This window comes from Lycorma delicatula, chromosome 1 (genome assembly GCF_047948215.1).
Source record: "Lycorma delicatula isolate Av1 chromosome 1, ASM4794821v1, whole genome shotgun sequence".
Lineage (NCBI taxonomy): Eukaryota > Metazoa > Arthropoda > Insecta > Hemiptera > Fulgoridae > Lycorma > Lycorma delicatula.
In genome coordinates, this window is record NC_134455.1 from 157,514,864 (window position 1) to 157,537,078 (window position 22,215).

Genomic DNA, 22,215 nt, shown 5'->3' on the forward strand with positions numbered 1-22,215 from the left:
ATGTGGGATAAATTAATAAACATAAGTTATTTACGTTATGACTTTTTAATAAATTATTAGTACAGTTCATTAAAATTTATAAACGTTTTTACTTGTTTATGTAATTATATTAAGTAAACATTCTCCAGTTTACATTTCTAGATTACACAAATCCAAACATATTGACGATCATACCAAACAAACACTCCTCTCCTCTTAAAATGATAACCAAAAACTTCCATGTGTTTAACTTAGTAAAAAAAATTATAAAAATGTATAATCAAACTTTTTTTTATTTAACCTTCTACGAATATCTTTATTTATATCTTCCAGAAATTACATTAGTTGATTAAACTTTGATAAACAAGTCATATTAAGATATCGTTTGTCGACCTGTCTATCGTTCTGGTTATGTAGTGCTCCTATTATGCCCCTCAAATTGAATTATTTTCCGTTTACAGCTCTTTTCTGTAATAGAAAAGCTACAACTTTTAGGTCAAAATTTTGGGTATCAGAGTTTTTTTGCAAATGTCAATGTTTCAAAACCAATTCAGGCCAAAAACTACAAAAAGTTTTTAGAAATTTCCCGAAGTAATTACGTACGTGAGTTGGCGTGTAATTTAATTAATATTTTTGGACTGGCTCAACATAAATTCTTCGACAATGACAGAACATTTCTATATATGAAGTATTAATGTGATTAAATCTAGAAATAAATAAAAAATGGGAGATCTAATTTTCGTAATTTTTAATTTTTTGACTTTTTGTCAGTCAGAGAAAATTGAGATCTAATTATTATGATAAAAGTACTTAAGTTAATTAAAATTCCAAGGTTTTAAGTAAATCGGATTTAGGGAACGGGGGATATTCGACAATTTCTAAACAGTTTTTCTCATATCTTCAAAAACCCGTTAACAAAAAAAGTATAATTTGGCACACATTTTTGATTTATAAATCCTAGCTTTAGCCCTGATTTACAACTCAATATTGTTTTTAGTGAACTATATTTTTTTTTAGCTTCGATTGAATATCGACTTAAACTGGGCCAACTTATTCAAACATTACTCAATAAAAAAGCCTTTAAGTCCCAAAAACAAGGAAGTTGAACCGTACTTAAATTAATAATCTTTTTACGTTTAAATCTTCAAGAAATTCGATCTGTATCTAATGTTGTTAATAAGGACGACAAAAATGCCTAACCCATAATAATTCTGAATATTAATTATAGCTGTGTCTGTCAACCTATTATGTCCACGCAAAGAACTGCATTCACTTAATTTCATCCCTCTGTACCTTAATTTCAGATTTTGAAGACGTTTTTCCATTCTTTTTTGCTCGTGGCCTATGCATTCCAACTTCATTATTTGGCAATCATCTCCATACAGTTTCATTTCCTCTACAAATGACAAAGCTTTTGAATCCCCATCTCCTAGACAGTTCACGATTCGCAGTAAGTGACCGTTCGTAAATCTTCTTCGCTCCATTGGTCTCCATCCCCCCACTCACACCACTGTAGTTCGCCTGACAACTATAAAATGGTTGGTTGACAACTATCCAAAATGGTTGGGGAGGGGAAATTCTTTTAATATAGTACATTTCTTAAATAAGAATTTTTATCATTCAATTTCAATTCGATTGTATAATTGCGGATGCATAATTGGGGAATGAAATTGTAAATAGTAGTTTCAAATAACTAATTCAATACATTCGTTGTGGTGTGGATAATGGGTAATTTGTTTCTATATCAGGATACGAATTAGTGGAAGGATTGACAGTTTTGTTTGTTTTCCCTATTTCTACAAACTGGGCTTGTCTAAACTGGATTGGACTGAGCTCGCTTAGATTGAAATTGTTTCATTGCAACTGGAATGGACTGGATTCGCCTGAACTGGAATTGACTCACGTGAACCAAATTCTCCTTACTTTAACTGAATCTACCCGAAAACCTCCCGATTCGGACTAGAATGGTCTCGTTTCGACAGACTGAATTGAAGGAGACAAGAGTGGACTGGATTGGACTTGACTTGATTGGCTAAACTTGATTCACTAAAATGAACTGAGTTGGACAGGACTGGACAAGATTGGGATGAACTTTAATAGAATTGACTTTTTTTCTAACTTTTTTCTTTTTTTTTTTTTTTGTTTAACTCCGGGGCCGCAGTTAAGCATTACTTACAGAGGATGAGATGAATGATTTGTAGCGGTGTGAAAAATGCCATGCCTGACCGGGATTCGAACCCGGGACCTCCGGGTGAAAGGCCGAGACGCTACCAGTTAACCTAATTTTTTTGGTAAAGAGGTGGGGAATCCCATTTACGGACGCCTAAGCAGTGTCGGGCTCGCTAACAGGTGCCGCAAGATGTTATTAATATGCGTATGTAAACCTGCGTACTACCGACTAAACCGCAACCCCTGGCTACCACCCTTCCTGGAACCGCTAACGAAGCATTCCTTCCTATAAGGGGGATTGAACAGGACTAGAATACAGAACTGGGTTTGTCTTTACTGGACAAAATTGGATTGAACTGGACTGTACTGTACAGGACTGGAATGACTGGTTTGTTTTTGTTTTGATTGGAGTCACCTTAACTGAACACGTCTGAACTGAGATGGAATGGAATAGACTTGGCTGGAATCGAGTTGACTAAAATGAGTGGAATATAATAGAGTGAACTGCGCATGTGCTTGACTGGACTGGAGTGGCAACCATAAACGTTGACCTACCTAACCCGACCCCGGGTGAACCAAACTGGACTTGAATGTAGAACTGGGTTTGTCTTTTCTGGGATAAATGAGATTGGATTGGAATGGACTGTACAGTACTCGCCTTATCTGAGCTGAAATGGAATAGATTGGGACTTTTTTTTCTTTTTTGTTTCCAGATTTTTTAATCGTCTGGCTTTCTTTTAAAAATCAGAGGGTGAAAAATAAAAATTTCATTAAAAAATGAGAACTTTTCAATTTCATTGTCGTTGTAATTTTTTTTTTTTTTTAATGTAGATCTGATACAGTTTTTGTCATTAGTTTGAGTAAATCATCATTATTCCTTTTATTTTCTATTTTGTAATTATATTCCTGTAGCATTCGATTAAATAAAGTCATTTCTGGTTTTCTTTTATTTTTCGTATCTTCGATGGTATTAATATGAGTGTATCTTGGCTCCTGCCAAGCCACATCCATGTCAACGAGGATTGTTTTATATATTTATTTGTTCTTTCTTTCTTTCTGGAAAAAAATGTTTTCAATAAGTATGCTTGATAATGCCTTATCAATTTTGTTGTTTTTCCTTAGAATTTCGTTGTCGTTTTGTTGTTTTATTTTATCAAAAAATTTTGATTCCAAGTTCGAGGTTGTCGAAAAAGTTTCATTTGAAAAGAAGAAGAATTTTTATATTTCCTCAATCATACTTTTAATACAACATAATTTTTATGATAACAAGTCATTTGATCGAGAGGATCAAATCGGACGCAAATTTGTTTACTCAACATTTGGTTTCTTTCGCAATGGTACTTTAAGTATTTCATAATTAAATCTTTAACACGCTTTTTTTATAATTTTTTCAAATTTAAGTTTCCCGGCGTAGTAAACATTAATACATGTTTATAAACTTTTAATTTATGCCCGAAAAAACCAATTTAAATCCTTACAATTTTGTATGCATTTATGTTTTGATTTATTTTTCATTTACCTATTTTTTTAATCGTACATTATCTACACAGATTTATTTCTCTTTTGAAATTACGTTTTAGATGACAGTACTATAATATAAATTTTTTATATTCGGCATAAAATAATAAGCCTAAAAAATATGTATATATTTTAAGAATATATTTTATGGATAAAAAATTTAACTATTTATTTTTTAAAATACTTTGAATTTTTATTATAAAGTCTTGATCTTATAAATTTTTACAGTCACAAAGTTCTCGCATCATTTTATAACAGTTTTTAAAGAAAGTAAATATTCATAAATTTATAATTACGAAACCCTTATATATATTAAGAAAGTTCGTTAATTTATTTAAAAACTAATGAAATTTTAAAGAGATATTGTTTGAAGGTTAAATTACCTGTTAAGAAAAGTATTTTAAGGATTAGTACTTTATTTTTAAACTTTTATGATTGTTTTAAAATGATTGTAAATAATTATTAACTAATTAATTGCTAAATAATATTCCAGCTTAAAACGGAAGGACAAATTAATTTTTTTTTTAATTTGTTGAAAGAACTGGTTTAAACAAATAATTCATTAACTGAATTAAGTCTAGATGAATATTATTCTATACTATTAACTTATATTACTCATTATATTTTAAATATTCGTTAAATTATAATAATAATAACAATGATGGTGGTGGCGGTGGTGCTGGTGGTGGCGGTAGCGGTAGCGGTGGTGGCGGCGATGGCGATGGCGATGTCGATGACGATCATGATAATAATAATCTTAATTAGTTTATAATTTTATGTACTGTTTCTAGTTTAAATAAAACTAATTTCTATCATGCTATTTGTTTGTTACTTTTTTCAGGATTATTTCACTAAATTGAATTCTCCGATTTTACAATATCTGGTACGTAAATATTTTTTTGTATTAATTAATTTTATTATTTCTTGTTATTACAATGTAGTTAGAGAAAATCCTAAAAATGTAACTTTTTTGAGAAAATACTCTTTTGTAAATGTAATTGTAGATAATCTAGTTTTTTATTTATTTTTCTGTTTTTTAACTCAGCCGTGGGGGGGGGGTGCCTTCGCCGCAAACCATCTCGGCAGGAAGATGTGACTCGGTCTTGCAGTACATGCCACGCCTCTAGTGAGAGGGCCCCAAAGGGGTCCCCCCACCTGGACTCTAGTCTTAATTCCCTGCCACTAATGGGCATCCCTTACTGGACGGGGCTGTCCCCACACAGACACCAATCAGCACTCAGCAGGCTGATTTTTTTTGTATTAGTTGTTTCTACTTTCCATAATATTTTTGTTATGTAATTTTCGTGACAATAAAATGGTTTGTAATATGAAAACTAAAACTTAAAAAACAACACGATACTAAATGAAGAAATAACTTCCCTAAGGAGTTTTTGATGGAGTAATAAAGTAATCATATTGTTATTTTGTACCAAGAGAAATAAAACTAAAAAAAATGTGTATGAACTGATTATACCTAAATTATATACAAAGTACTTGTTTTTTACTTCCATTACTTCGTACAAGGAAGTATTCTGATTGTAAAAATTTCAGATTTCAACGGAAATATCCATTTTGACCATCCCTGAATTCATTTTGACTAGTTTCGGCGTAACGCCTTTACGTACGTATGTTTGTATGCATGCATGTACGTATGTATCTCGCATAACTCAAAAACGATTAGCTGTAGTATGTTGAAATTTTGGATTTAGGACTGCTGTAACATCTAGTTGTGCACCTGTCCTTTTGTTTCCAATTGGCTGAACCAAAAGTGTCAAAATAGCCCAAAATCCAAAACAAATTGTGGTTTGGACTTTTTCTTAACTGCAGTAATAAGCCCTCATTGAGAGCTTTTCAATGATTTTTCATACGAGGTAGTAATTTTCATAGGTTCCAGAGTTATAGCCAAATAAAATTTTAATTAATGAAATATATGGATCTTACAAGGGAAGGCACATCGGTTCGAATCAGAGCTCATCTTCTTTTTTTAGTCATATGTAATAGATTTGGTGAAACATCTGATTATTTAATATTAATTGGAAATTATAATTTAGAATGGTATTATTTTTGGATTTTCTAGTTTAATACAACCCTCATATAGACCCTCAAATAGACCCATACAAGAAAAACATCTACACTGAGGCATACGTGCTTGTTTTTTAATAAATTGCAAAAAATTCTTTTCTTTTAGATCATTACGCTTCTGATATTGGCGAACAATATTCTCCCTAAGTCGGAGTTGATATAATTCTTCTGCATAATTGTGTACACGTTCGCCAGTTTTCAAATTTTCTCTCTCTTTATATTCATCATCCTCTCTTAATCTTTTATTCCTTCCTTGGTATTAAAATTTTCTTCCTCTTTATATTTATCATTTTCTCTTAATTTTTATATTCTTCCCTAGTTCTTAAACTTTTCTTCGTCTTCGTATTCATCTTCTTGTCGTTTTATTGAGATATATTTCTTCATGTTATTTTTCTTTTTCTTGTATGATTGATTCTTTTTATTTTTGAGTATTAACCAGATAATCCAATAATAAAACTGAATATTTTACACTGTAAGGTCAAAATTAACATTTGCAACCAGTATGCAGGAGTTCACTAAATGGAATAGTTTAATTATTATTGACTTTTACTTATACAACACACCTGAAATCTGAAACTTTGTTAATCAACAACTCACGTTCTAATAATACGAGTAATAAAGGGACTTTTACTCTATCCTAATATTTTCATGTAAGATTGTTGTATTAATAATTGTATAAATATTTAATGTTGATAAAAACTAAACTTCAGCAATTGTTTATTGTCCACTTTATTAAAGAATTGGAGAATAGTATCTCACTTTCAAATGAAATAATTTTAAATGAAGGGCAGCAAAATGTGTATATGTAACTTAATAGGCGTACAAGGAAGTCATGTGGGGTCACATAAAAGTTTTTTAAAAGTAAATATTTAACATAATAAATTTTTCATGAAAAATTTAAATGACATAAAATTAAACTACAATGTGTTTTCTATCCAATAATTATTAGTCGAAATATTTTTATAAAACTAAAAGAAAATAATTAAATTACATCTAAAATATTCGTAGACTAGTTATTTTGGACTTTTCGCTACCGAAAAATCTGTACCCAGGTAAACTAATATTAGTTTTTACGTTATTTAATAATTATGATTTTCAATGAGTTATGGTTTTACAGCAATTTTTTTTAAATTTTCGACAAGAAGCGGTTCATTTGTTCGAATAAATTCGACAGTGTTCCAATTTCTGTTTATAACTTTCATCATTTTCATCTTCATCGTTCACTCATAAAATAGTTTTGGGTAGTGTTCCTGTTGCTCTTCGTAATTCATTTTATAATGTTTTATTTAATATTTCAAACGAAACTTCTTCAGATGTATAATATATATGACATACGGGAATATACATGTGATGTGTCATCACACATCACATCATCATAGCAGAACTCAATGTGTATTAGGTAATTGTAAAAATACATTATCCTCCAATAAGATGCCATGCAATTAGTCACGCTGGGTTAGAATTCGGTAAACGAAAACTATCCAGAAACTCCCATAGGTACGATAACATAGTTGTTCACTGACTTATATTTATACTATTTATTGAGTACAGAGGAACTCAAAAAACGTAATGAAGCCATTTGTCATCACTGGCTTGTCAAGTACGAAAGTAGAAATGTCCTTTCGTCACCATATTACGGTTTATCTCCAGGAGGGAATATATTTTTAATAAAATTTATTTTTATTTATCTTTTATGGGGTAATATTTTTTTTTTTTTTTGATAGGGTAATATATTAAATAAAAAAGTTTAGCTACATATATTTCTTTCTTATTAAATTTTACTTCTTACAATCTATATTTTTTATCGCTTAAATAAATAAGAATGTGCTTTTCTGTAAAAAAAAAAAAAAAATGTTCTGCTTCTAGGTTTTTAATAATACATCTTTTTTTGAAATTTGCATACCATCTTTAATCATTGATCTTCGAGTTGCTTAGCTTTTCGAATAATTTAGCAATTTCCAGCTAATTTATTCTCTCATTTCAAGGTAAAATGAAGAAAATTTTTAAATATTTAATATTTTAAGTATATGCATTATTTTATTTACAATTTAAATATAATTAATTTCATAACATTGAATGACATGAAAAGAAAAGGAAGGATAAATCAACAGCTAGCTAATTCAACAGTTTACTTATATTGTTTATTCAACTGATATTGTTTATTATTTATTTTAAATTATAAAAACAATTTATAACAGATTACAAAATCTAATTTTATTATATATATATATATATATATATATATATATATATATTCATTTATTTATACATATTTTTTATATACCTGTACCGGGTGATATTTAAGTATGGAAGTAGCTTTATACTGCATATCTGATAGATATGGAGGCAAAAAGAAATAGGGTTCTACATAGTTAAAAAAAAAGATTTGCATTATGGTAGGTTTAACATTTTTTCCGCCATATTGATTCAAACTTAATTTTTTTAAATAGGAAGGTGGACATATTACACGTGATTTCGATTAAACATTTTACTACAAAAAAAAAATGGTGAAACTATCCATAAATGTCTTCATTATCGAGTTACAAGCATTCAGAGTTGAAATAATTGAAAAATCGTGTATCCGTAATGCAGATTTTTTTTTAACTATGTAGAACCAAGATGGCGAAAAAAATATTAAACCTACCATAATGAAAATCTTTTTTACCTATATGTAGAACCCATTTCTTTCTGCGTCTAAATACCTCTTAGATATGCTGTATAAAGCTGTTTCTATACTTAAGTATCTCCTTGTATATTAATTTTAGCAATTATTTTGGTTTTATAACTGCATTGCAGAACTCGCTAAACCTAAACTAGAACTTTGGTTTTAGCTTTTATTCTATAAATATGTGTAATTAAAGGAGAGAAATTGTTTTTTTCTAAATACCTCAGTATACAATTATTACGTACTGATTAATGTGGTTTGTAATAATCGAAAGATATGTTTATCGCCAAATGTATGTATTTATTTTTTTGATCGGCCAGAATATAATAAAACCTTCTTTGCAAATATTATAAATTAAGTCAAATCGATTGCTTTCTCTTTTGGTTGCAGCCTACATTCATTGAACAAGTTAATTTTAAATAACAATTGTTTATTGCATATTTAATATTAAACAATTCAATTTCAGACAACATTTTTGCTTTCCTAGAATCACAGCTCTAGAACTATCCTTAAAAAGCAAAGTGTTAATCAGTCCAGTGATGTATGGAGTATGATTTTTTCATGAACCAAGAATTCGAAAAAAAAATAAAAAGGGTGGTTAATATTCCTATGCACATTTGTTGGCATATTTGAAGCTTAATAACTTTTGACTGGATAAACCGATTTTTATGAAATTTAGAAAAAAATGGCTTTTGATATCGGGAAATCTGTTGGTAAAAGTTTGGAATCGATATCTCTGAGGGAAGGTAGTTTTTGGGGTCAATTTTCTAAAAATTTAACAAACATAACTTCATTTTATATTAAGCTCAGTACATACGTACATGCTTATATCTTACCATTGTAAAAAAACTTTGCTTCCAAATATTCCCTCCCTCGAAATTCGAAAAAACTATATTTTTATTTATTGCATATTTTTGAATCAAATTTTTTTCAGCATAGTAGTAGCGCAAGTGACCCAGAACATATACTTGGGAGCAATAGAGAGAAGCCTACCAAAGTTAAAAAATATCAATTTTTTGAATTTTTTAAAACTTATATTAGTTTACTTAAATTTTAATATTACAATAAAATTACATCATGACTTCCTCCCACCCCCAAAAAATAAGTTTTAGGAAACTTTTTATTGGTTGTAAACTTTTCAGCGGAATTGATTTCTTCCATTTAACATAGTAAACATAGACAAATCGAAACATTTTATTGGGAGGTGATTTTGGTGGTGGCGATACAGAAAAAAGTAAAATTTATTTTATTTATGGATTTTTGATTTCTTTAAACTTCTTCATCAACACACCTTTCTCAATGTATAAGAATAAATAACCAATGCGAGGAAAGTATATTTTTTATTAGCTGTTTAAGTTGTTTGTATAACAACTTTCTTGTCTGCTTTAATAATATACAAAATAATTGACAATTACTTTATAGATTAGTTTTCTTATGATATGATGATGACGTTTAATTTTTTTTTTTTGTTATGTAACCGTAGACGACGGACAGATGTTGTCAACTGAGTGTAAAGTTTATTCTAAGTTGCATTCATCATGTACTGAATACAACATATAAGTTGTTATTTGTTAAAATTTAATAGCGTATTTTTTGTACTTTTATTACTCGTTTAAAAAATAAAACATTATCTTAAGTCGTTAGGTTACCAAGAGTGAGATAAGAAAAGGTAAAAAAGTATCTTGATAGTCTCTTGGGATAAATACAATTACCAAAAGGTATCTCAACGGTTTTAGTAACTCAAGTAGAAAAGAAAAAACTGCTTACTCTTTTAACTTGCACCTGTACCCTACCTTTAAGTAAAATGAAAGGTTTAAAAAGTAAAATAATAGTGACAAATAAAACTGTTACTTTACTTATTACGGAAGATGCCAAATTTTTGTTTAATTTTAGTAAACAAATTGGACACAACAGTATAAATTAGTGTTTATTATTCTACTAGTTTACTTCTTTTATTACAATATTTGGATTAAGTTATTTTTTTTATAAATTGATATTTCCACTTATCAACAATTTCGATATACATGTCCTAGTGCTTTCGGAGTCACTTCACCATCATCAGGAATTTTATTGAATTTCTTCAAAAATCTCATTGCTATTTTATGTTGTATATTGTTTATATTTAATTTTATAAGCATTTTTTATGTTTTTTTTATTTTTTTTATTTTAGTAAAGAATAAGACACCAGTCTTTAACAAATACTCTTCACTTTATAAACCTAGCCACCATATAGGAAACAGAGTTTTGGAGTTATCCATGGTCATTTAACCTATTTTTTTTCTCCTGCTTCCCTGGGTCGGATCGGTATCAAACAATACTCAACCCAGGTAGCGGATCTATTTTCACCTCATTCGCATCCCTCAAATCAATAAAATCTACAGCCCGGGTTCGGCTTTGCCGTTCCCGGGCCCCGCCACACTAACCGGGACTCAATCTTGCTTCTTGCCTTGCTCAAGCCACCCGGGAGGGAACCAAGTCCGGTATGCCGTTCCCAGATCCCCCCCTAGTATCCGGATCTTGGTCTTTCTCTTCCAGTTTTTTTGTACTTGCTGTTCCCTGCTCCAGTCACCAAACTCTATTTCTTTCCTCTGAAGAATTTCCATTGCCAAACCGTCTATAGCAATTCATTCTACCATCCCTTGTATCATACAGCTTACAGTGTTTTCGGACGTTATCCATCCAAGTCCTGCTCTCTCTTTAGATCAGATCCATCTATTACGTTCATAAAATGTATGGTAAGGTGCATAACACAGCTACTCGTATATTATATATGTTACCATAAAACTATTAATACTGTAGCTACCAGGCCACAGTATAAACAGTTGGGCATCTCTCGCTTCCCAAATCGATGAAAATATTCATAAAATTTTCCTATTTGACCTATACTAGTGAGATTCATATTTTCTAAATCATATTATCTAAAATATAACCTATAAAAAATTTGTATTTTTCACCATCCTAATACTTTTATTTTCTCATATAGCAGCTGTAGCAGCCATATAAAAGGGAAAGTTTGGTGATCGGTCAAAATTGGGTATATCCAGTTTTCACTGAGTCTTGAGAATTGACTCCTAATAATCAAAAAAAAACCGAAAAATGGTATCGAAAGTTCTGCGACAAAATGTGCGTACGAATGAGTGTATGTATGTTGGCGTGTAAATTTTCTTACATCTCCAAGACTTTTTTCCTGTTTAACTTCCGAGAATTACCTTCAGGTATTAATTCAGAGGATGAATGCGGATAGTATGTATGACTGTAAGTAGTGTAGTCTTGTACAGTCTCAGGTCGACCGTTTCTGAGATGTGTGGTTAATTGAAACCCAACCAAAGAATACCGGTATCCATCTAGTATTGAAATCTGTATAAAAGCCTTTACAAGAACTTGAACGCTGGAACTCTTGACTTCCAAATCAGCTGAGTTGCGAAGACACGTTCACCATTAGACCAATCCAGTGGATTTATATCTCCAGGAGGACTGCTTGACCGACTTTCACCAAACTTGGCAACAATATTTCTACATTGGGGGTATTGATGGTATTAAATTTTCAATACAAATGGTCAGGAGGTGGTGGTACAGGAGGGAAAACGAAATCGTCTCAAGATATTGATAATTAAGTTTATACATATTTTGATAATTTTGTTAATATTAATAAACTAACCGACTTTTGTAAAAAAATTTCTTTGCTAAATTTCATTCCCACTCCTAAAAATGGTTTTCGGTGTTGCCATATAAATTGACTTCAGAACTACTCGTACTATTTTGACCAAACTCGATCAGATTATTTCTATATATGGGGCATTGATGCTAGTAAATTTTCAATTCAAAAGGTGTTGGTGGGGGAGTTCAGGAGGAAAACCGAAATCAACTCCAGATTTTTCATAATTAAGATTGTATATTTTTTAAAATAATTTTGTTTATATTACACAACTTTATATTAAACAACTTTTGTAAAAAAATTATTTGCAAAATTTCACCCCCACCACAAAAATGGTTTTAATTTTGAAGATTTATTTATAGAAGACAGTATAAAGAGTGATTTTCGTTGCATTTTTAAAAAAAATATTTTTTGGAACAATTATTAAAAAAAAATCTTTCATGTAAAATGATTTTTCCTAAATTTCATCGCCCCCCCCCCCAAAAAGTATTAATAATAATTTTTAAACGTTGTAGAAGGCAAAACAGTGGGTCTTTTACGTAGCAGTTTTTTCTGTTAGCATCTTGCTGGATCCACAGATTTGTTCCCCCATCAATGTGAGGTCATAATCTAGCAACTCCCCCCTTAATCACCCTACAACTCACAGCGGCCGGATTACTGCTGTGAGATGTGTACCGCCACACTCGCGCGATTTAAATGCGGTATGCGCGCGCGCTTTAGTTAGAATCATTCAATTAAATAAACAAAAATTATTGTATATAAATAAATGGCAAAAAGTTTAAATTAAGTTCTGTATGTATGTGTGAGTAAACCGTGCATCAGAAAAAAGCCGCGTGACGGGAAAGTGCTACAACTGTGTTGTCAGCTTTTTTTATTCAACAGCGAACTAAACTATACTCATAGAACTTAAACGGAGAAGAAAGAACCAAGAATATGGAAAAATGTGAATATTAGAAAACGACGATTAACCTATGAGAATTGATAGCATAAAAGGATGGATATTTTCTGCTCTTCTTTCGTAAAGAGGGATAGAAACTCTCCCACGAGAGCGGATAAATTTTTACTCAAGATACTAAAACAAAATTACTTAGTGCAAAATTAATTTTGCATTACTTCCAGAAATTATGTGGTATGTTAAGTCCAGCAAAATTAAAACCCTTTAAGTCAATTCTCATTTGTTAAATTTTCCTTCGTGAAATAAGAAGTAACAAAATAGAAATGCATCATATATGTTTTATATTAAATATTAGCCAAAAATAATTTTTTTTTGTTTAACTTCCGGGACCACCGTTAGATACTGCTTCGGAGGATGAGATGAATGATTTGTAGCGTGTGTGAAAATGCCATGCCTGTCAGGGATTCGAACCTGGGATCTACGGATAAAAGGCCGAGAGGCTACCACTCGCGCCACGGATGGCAGCTGAAAATAATTTAGATGAAATATAAAACACGTCAGTGAAAATTACAACTACTCATTTTTTATCTTTACTACATAATTGTGTCACTTATTTGATAATGTCTTTTAAATTGGAAATTTCTAAGTTTTTACTCAATTTATTATAAGAGATTATAATATGATCGAAGCTTGTAACTATTGTCTGAGTTACGAATTAAGTTTTCCTTGGTTTTCTTATATAAAATAATAACAATAATATAAAAAAATGAATGAAAACAGTTCTAGCCTACGAAACAATAAGAAAAAAGTAGCAAATTGGATTAAAAATTGTACATCTTGATAAATTTTTTATCGGCTAAAGTTTTGTTTTCATTGTTATTGGAATTCTTACTTTATTACTTTGTACGTGAACTGAAAAAACTTTCCTTTTTTTCTAAAGTTTTCAAAGAAACTCTTGTAAAATTTAACTTATAACTTTTCATTCTCATGCGGTTACATAAAATTAAATAGGCCTATAGTGAATAGAAAGTTTTGATCAAAGAGTTTCGTTCAAAACTATTGACAAAGAGCTTATTGTTCCTGAAAATTTAAGTATTTTAAATTTGATGAAATCAATATTCGACGAACTGAAATTTTTAAAATAAATTTTATTACAACTTGTTTTCACAAGTTGTTAAGACAACTTTAAAGGGAGTATTACACGAATAATATTTTTAAAGACTGCTCATGTATTCGCGTACAAACACAAATTCATTTAAACAAACACTGAAATAAGTTTTAAAGTTTCTTTACATGTCAGTAAATGAATTATAAACAATTATAGATTTCCACTTTTCAGAATCGATAAAATGTCGTATACTAATCATTAAAACTACTTTTGAAAATACAAGATTGTTTTTTATAAAATTACCATACATTCAATCTCATTCTTGCAACTGACAAAATCGTCTGATATCTATTTCATGTGAAATAAGTAATGTAACTTCATAAACAAATGCATGAAAACAAATACATTTTCATAACGTATTATGCACTTTGTGGGATAGTGTTTATAATAAATTATGATAAGATTACAGATCTAGTTATTGTATTTTGAAACTTTTAACTTCTTACATTGAAATATCTATTGAAAAATCAAATGTAAATGTTGGTCTAAAATATATTTTTTAAATACTCCACTTTACTTTAAAAGCGATCACACCGACACTAATCGAAATTCAATTTTTTTTTTTTTAATGAAGCGTTTATGATAGAAAAATGTGACATTTCATGATAAATTTTGCGACGGAAATATTTAAAATTTAAAAATAAAATAATAATAGATTCTGAAAATTATATAAATATCCGAAAAGTTGTTTTTTATTCTAATTTTCCATTAAATAATGTACAGTAGATATAGATAAATTTTGTTAAGTTAATTATTTAGTATATAGAATTAAGTTTGCGTTGTTTTAATATTAAAAATATTTTAATATACAACAACAAAAAAATCAATTGTCTTCCATTTTATATAATTTTTTCACGAAGTATAAGTAGAAATAATTCAATTAAGTATTAAAAAATTCGATAACTGAACTCTGATTAATGGCTTCTTTTGATTAAAATATAAAATCGATTCGATATTTTTCAAGATCATTCTCGGAAAATTTTCTTTAGGTCATTTTATACATTTCTTTTGAATTAATTAAGTCAATGGATTATTAATATAAAATTTTTTCCAGAAAATCTTTTGAATACATATTTATATACAATAAACAGATTTATAAATCAATGATAAGTATTAATTATAGTTTATAACTGCTGTAAAAACGTGTTCAAACACAAAAAGAAAATGAGAAATTGCTTTTTTACTAAAACTATATTTTTAGAAGTTTTATTTAAAATGTTTTTACGTTTATTACCCGTTTTACAAAGTTATTTTATGCCAAACGTAAAGTATTGTGCTTTTCGACCCCAATTTTTTGTTTTTTTCCTCAGATTTCTCGAAAACTAAAAATATAGTTTCGCAACCTATTCTTCGGTTACATTTCATATAAAACAATCAAATTTGCCCCTTAATTTCGATCCTAAGAATGACATTCTGGATTAATTTTATCTAAGGTTCAGATATCAGGTCGATTTCAGGAATGGTCGACCCGAAACTATACAAGACTTACACTTGATTGAGGATGATACACATCATCCTCAATCATCCTCTGAGGTAATACCTTACGGTTATTCCAGAGAAAAAAAGAAATACAAATGAGACCGAAATTTTTCGTCAGCCGACACTCGTTAAAGAAGCGTTTCCAAATCTAGAATGAACTTTTTTCTTTTTTTTCCCTAGTAGATTATCTCCATAAAGTTTGTTACATTCGTCGTGAATCACTGTTTATAAAACAAAATAGAAGCTATTAATATCAAGGAAATTAAAAAAAGTAAATCTTTTAATTAAACCTTGCCTAGAAATTAGAGTAGTATTTAATCTACAAACTCAGATGTTGTCTAGGAAGGAAATTTTATCTTAACCAAAGCTGAATAACTGCTGATACGGCCAACCTTAAATACTCTTTGAATAAATTTAAAGGTAAATATTATCGTAAACAAAAAATATTTTTTTAAAAATATTTCTGTTTGTTAAAGTAATTGTAAATAAAGTATTATGAATATTTTCTCAGCTACTCAAAACTAGTATATCGCAAAATTTTATCTTACAACCTGGAATGTTCATGCTTTTTCTGCTTAAAATATTTATTGAACCAAATTTTATTTTTAAAGTATTGGAAGAAAAGAGTCAAATCAAGTAATAAGATGTGCATACTAGGAATAAAAATAAAAGAAATATTCGTGTGTAACTGTTCAAAGTTAAGAAAGCGTAACACACAAGTCCATGCGCTGGGTGGGAATGGATCGGTGTACATCACTGGGAGGAAGAGAGAATCGGCTACACTTAACACACGTAAGTATGTATTGTGTACGTGCGTATGCTCAACAGCATGCAGAATTGCCATGGATATATAACGTCTGACCGTTTCCTTTTGTTATTTTCTTAATATTTATTGTTTGTTTAATCTGCTATATTCCTTTGTTTAATTGTTTTGTTTGTTTAAATCGCTAAAATGTTTACGTTTTCAGTTTTAAAATTACAATTTTTATTGCTTTTAGAAATTTCATATATTCTTTACAATTTTTTTTAAATTTATTTAGTTAACAGAAAGCGATAGGAAATTAGGATAAATAAGGGCTTTTTAATCAAGCGGCTAATTCCCATCCACATCATCAGACTCGCATCAGCTGTATCTTCGTGTTCAATGAGTCAGGTCATCCGGGTTCTCATCACCGCTTTCACTACCACTGTCATTAACGCAGACTGTAAACCTTTAGTTTGTATGTCGGCAACTCGATCTGTTTCATAATAATTTTTTTCTACTGTTAGTGCGTGTTCGCAACATTGCTTCCAATATTCCGCTGGCAGTTCAGAAAATTGGTGCTTCACTGCCAGCGTGAACCAATATCAGCCGCAAGCCTTTGAATACAGATGTTTTACAGCCTTTATTTGAGCCATCGGCTCAACTATACATTTTCCCGTGTGTCAAGTGAATGTAAGATTCATCTGAAAATAATTACTGGGCTTCCTGCCGTCTGTAAATACTAATTTTCTTTATACCGTATAATTTACTCTTTTAATACGTATATCTTGTTTTTCTAAAAAAACACCTTTCCTGTAATTTTCAGTTTTCTTCCATCTAAAACCCATATTCCTAAGAATATGGGTTATAGATGGATTGAATTTCCGCTTCTAATCAGTCCTTGAACGCATCACACCATACCCCCTAACATATTAACATTACCCTCACTGCTTCACATAATTCTGCGCATCTCTGTGTTTACACTTCTTAACTTAGAACAGATACGTCATGCCTGACCGGGATTCATCCGGAGGTCTCGGGTTCGAATATCGTCAGGCATGGCATTTTTACACACGCTGCAAATCGTTCATCTCATCCTTTGAAACAACCTAACCGTGGTCCCGTGGTACCTAACAGTGGTCCCGGAGGTTAAATAAGAAAAAAAAAAAAACTTAGAATAGTTAGCCCACTTCATACACATTCATATAAATATCATCCTCTGAAGTAATACCTTACGGTGGTTCCGGAAGCTAAATAGGAAAAGAAAGAAAAGAAGAACTTATAAAAGTTATGAATAGGATGAAGACACGAAAGTATGCTATGAAAAAACCGTAAAAATCGAATTACAGGCAAAATCGAATACTACAAAACAAAACGAAAATATATTATAGGATTAGAATCCTGTGTTTTTTTATTATTTATTTCAACAAAGAAAAACCAAGTAATTTTTATATAATTAACACTATTTTACTAAATTTTGAATTAACAAAATTGCAAACAAAAAATATGCATAATTTCAAAATAAAAATGCAATATTAAAACAAAAAAAAGTAGTTCAAATTATGTTTTAAATAAGATACCTGTATTGATGTATAAAATTAGTTTGCTCGTAAAATATCAGCAAAAAGATTGATGGTAAACTTCAGGAAGATTAAAGTAAAATTTCATATAAGACAACATTTGTGTCATCCTGTGATTACTTAATTATAATCTCTTAGGAGGTGATGTAAAGCTTTTGCGGAAGCTAAACTAAGTAAATAACCGTTGTAATTTAATTTGTGAGAACATAATTGAATTTAATCAACCTCTTTTAATACTAAAACTTCTACTTTACATTTTTAACGCTTAAAAGTTACTAAATTATTAGTTAATATTATTTTAACTGTAAATACAAACGCAAATACTCAAAATTAAGATAATATGGAAATAAGATTGATAATTTTACACCGTTTTTCTCACGTAATAGGAAACAAAGTCACTACTATAATTGGGTAACTACATACCACTTAATTCTATGTACTACAAGTGGGTGTAGAATTTCGGTTAATAAAAAATAAATTCGTTACACTCCTGTTTAAATTTAATTAAAAGTATATTAAAAACTATAATATTTTACACTGAAGTTTTATATCAAAGTAGTTTTTAATAAAGAGGGATTAAAACGTATGTTTAATTACTTATGCGTTTTAATTATCTCGTATATTTTACTTTTTAAAGAAATAAGGTTTTCACCGACGAAACATTATTTAAGTAAAGTTTTAATAAAAGGTGGTAATTTACAGACTTATTTATTTTACTTTTTAACTAGTTTCAAAAAAATAAATAATAAAATAAGTACAATATCTGGCGAGATATGTGGTTTTTTTAAAAGCAGAAAAATTAAACCGGTTTTAGTGAAACAATAAATTAATTCTTTCAAGAATTTTAAGCATTTTTACTTTATAATAAATAAAAAAATAATAAAGGAAACATAAAATCTAAACATTTTTTGTACGTAGAATAGCTGACGTATAAGTTTATATTTTCCTTGTTTATTCAAGTAGCCTAAGTAAAATATCACAGTTTATTACTATATTATTCAGTTTAGTTCTATATCCACGGATGATGTGTTTGTGTTTATCTACCGTACGTTTATATACTGGCGTCTAGCTGATTTTTTTACACGTATTGTCTATGTGTTTAATTTTTACTTAAAATCTAGTTATTTTGGGTAGTAAGTTATGAATAAAGGTGATGAAATATTAAATAATAATTCTTTTAATTTTAACTTTTTTTAAAATAAATTCTCAATTGCGTTTATTTATAAATAATGAATACGATGATAATGAACGGTGGCACTGATGTTAAGACCGCCATCTAATGACAAGACTCCAATGTGCCAAATTTTTTTAATTAAATATACTGTTAGTTATGAATGTATATTATAAATTAATCTTAAAATATTTCTGTGCCCTCATAGTGACGTTCTTCGCAGAACGTGTGCCATGACAGTAATAATTTATTCAACATTTTTTACTTAACTAGTTTTGCAGTGAAGATTATATCAAATTGCTCCAATGACCCATTTTAACCCAATAATAGCCGTAATTTTTGTCGAAAATGAAAGAAAGTAAGACAAGTAATAATAACAGAAATCTGTAGGATATCATATTACAGCAATCATATTCAAATAGTATTATGGATGTGAAATAAATAATAAAATTATAAAAATAAAATACTACAAAGCATGAAATTATTTAATAATAAATTTATTTATTAATAAAAACTACTGACAATTTTAAATAAAATTTTCACTTTGAAGAAACAGCACACAGTATATGGAAAAAAATCATTAGCACCTGATTTTATTTTCACTAAATGCTAAATTTTGAACACTGAGTAGCATTGTTTTCCCACGGTGCTGTTTGAACATATCGATAATAAAACAATATATCCATATTTTTTACTACTGTTGTTGGAATTACAATGTACATTGAAAAGACGTTACTGTTATTGGTGAGTCTGGCATGCGATAAACAAGTAGCATTTATACTAAGTTAAGATGATAACTTAATTTTAAGATATTTTTAGTCGTACTAGGGTAAGCGAAAAGTTGGGCTACCCACACGGAAGAAAATAATTACCGCACATGAAGTATATGAAAAAACGTTAATAAATTTAAGAAATAAATAATTTCATAACTTAAAGTAATTTTGTTTTAATGCCCTAAATGTTCAAAATTTCCTCCATTTGCAGCTAAACAGGCATATTCTTTCACGTTAGCAGCCACTTTATTTATTGGTTGCTGCCCTGATATAAAATATTTCGACTTCAGTGTTCCGTTTGAGTAGATCATTTGTGACGGAATTATTCCTTAACATTTTCAGATGTAATACTATTTCCTTGAAAAATATTGGATCCACTATTCTTTTCCAAGAAATGTAGTTTCTGAGGGTAATGCAGTCTCTTGAAAAACAGGAGAGTTCTCTGAACTCCAATATCGGTTCTTCTGGCTGTTTACGTAGGCATATGGATGAAACAGTACCGCGACAATTAAAGTAAATGTTATCCAAAATCCGAATTACTTTATATATTACTTTATTACTTTATATATTTAAATAACTGAAACTTTCTCCGTGATCAGGTTTTTGCAATCCCTGCGCGATACGTAATTTTAATTTCTTTGTGGTTTTATACACACCCAAATAACATTCCAATCTGCATAGATATTACTGTTAATGATACTACTATGCATGATATTACTGTGTATATACTGTTTTCCTTCTTATTGTCTTTTGAACTGATCGTTCAAAAGATGCAAGAATGCGTTTTGATTGAGAAACGTTTCCCTCAATCTGTATAATTTGAATAATACGATATTGACTTACGGTATACCTCATCATGAATAATTTTGTTTGAAACGTAAGTTAATCTATTAATAATCTTTACTTTTTTTACTGGAATCGGTAAATCTGAGATAAATAATAAAGGTTTAGTATAAGTTTTCTATTATTTCAATATATTTTACTAGCATAAGTACAGATAAGTTGCCAAAGATGTTGTTAATTTATTATTAATTTAGTGATTACAAAAATAAATTGCAATAGTACTTCAGAAATTGCACCAAACAAACTTTACTTAAAAACTAAATCCAGGTTAACATTACGATTGTTGAACAATTATCATTAGTAGACTTTGGAAAAAGTACAAGTAAAAATGTATTTAAAAAATAAATTTAAATAACGTTAAAAATAAAGAAATAATAATAAATATTAATTTACAAACGAACAGTATTTGCACAGTAAACATTAAAATGAATATGTTTCACCTTATTTCTAGAAAAAAGAATAAAAGTAAAAAAAAGAAAATACAAATAGTAACATTTTTCTAAACAATGTCAGTAGAAAAAGTAAACGTAGTTTAAAAATATCTAAATCATTTAAATCTTATTCTAGACTGCTTACCAACACTTAGTAATAGTCTCTTTTACATGCAGAGCTAATAAAACTTATTTCAAGAAAGATAACGGTAGCATAAATCTTGAACCAATCAAAACGATAATCCCATCATAAAAAACATTTTAAGAGTAGGGGAAAACAATCCTAATGATTTTAAAAATATTTAAACATTAGACAGGCACCTGATTCCTCATCTTTGTGGAATAATGGAGTTTTCATAAACTATTGTTGATGAAATAATTTTACGTGTAATCTAATTTCTATTTGTTAGTACCTTTTTTTTTTTAAATTGCAGTTTCTAATAAATTAATTTTGTGACTTGTTTAAAATTAATTCTAGGCTACATCCAGTTTCTTTGGTTTTCTGTATATAAATAATGAGCAAAATTATTCATTATTCTGGATTCAGCGTTTAATTTGGTAGTCATACTTCATTATTTTCCTAAGTTAGGAGTTATTTTTTAAGTTATAAGTTTTATCTTTAGCTTTAGGAGAGAAGCCAATATCTTAGACGTATCCTCGTTAAGATTAAAGTCATAATTTTTTTTAAATATTCTGTACTAAATGGAGAGGAACATGAAAATTTTATCCGTGCATTGGATAAAATTTTATCCAATGCTTCTTCTCAATTGTTCTGAAATTAAGTTTTTTTCTTTCTTAAATTATTTGTCGATTCTTTTACGTATGCTGTCTTCCAAGTAAAATCATTGAATTCATTCTTAATAAAACCAATCGCTTCCAGATAATCTTTCAAAAAACAAATGTACCATGTTTGCTGAATACCACCCAATAAAACCTGCCATTTTATGGTGCACAGGATGAAAATAATCGTTGATGATATACCTATTAGTGAGCCTATTTTTCGATATATAAAAAAAGTATTATTATCTTCAAAAATTTATTAAAAAAACGTGACATCTGTATGAT

At 29.3% G+C, this 22,215-nt stretch overlaps 1 protein-coding gene across 6 annotated transcripts in view; it reads left to right on the forward strand.

Moving 5' to 3' along the window:
• CrzR (corazonin receptor) overlaps positions 1 to 22,215 on the forward strand; it is a 1,123,351-nt gene that overhangs the window by 689,465 nt on the left and 411,671 nt on the right. For all 6 annotated transcript variants that reach the window (XM_075365578.1, XM_075365586.1, XM_075365549.1 and 3 more), the window contains one exon: positions 4,508 to 4,549. The gene's annotated coding sequence lies outside the window, so the exon portion shown is untranslated. The remainder of the gene's footprint in view (positions 1 to 4,507; positions 4,550 to 22,215) is intronic.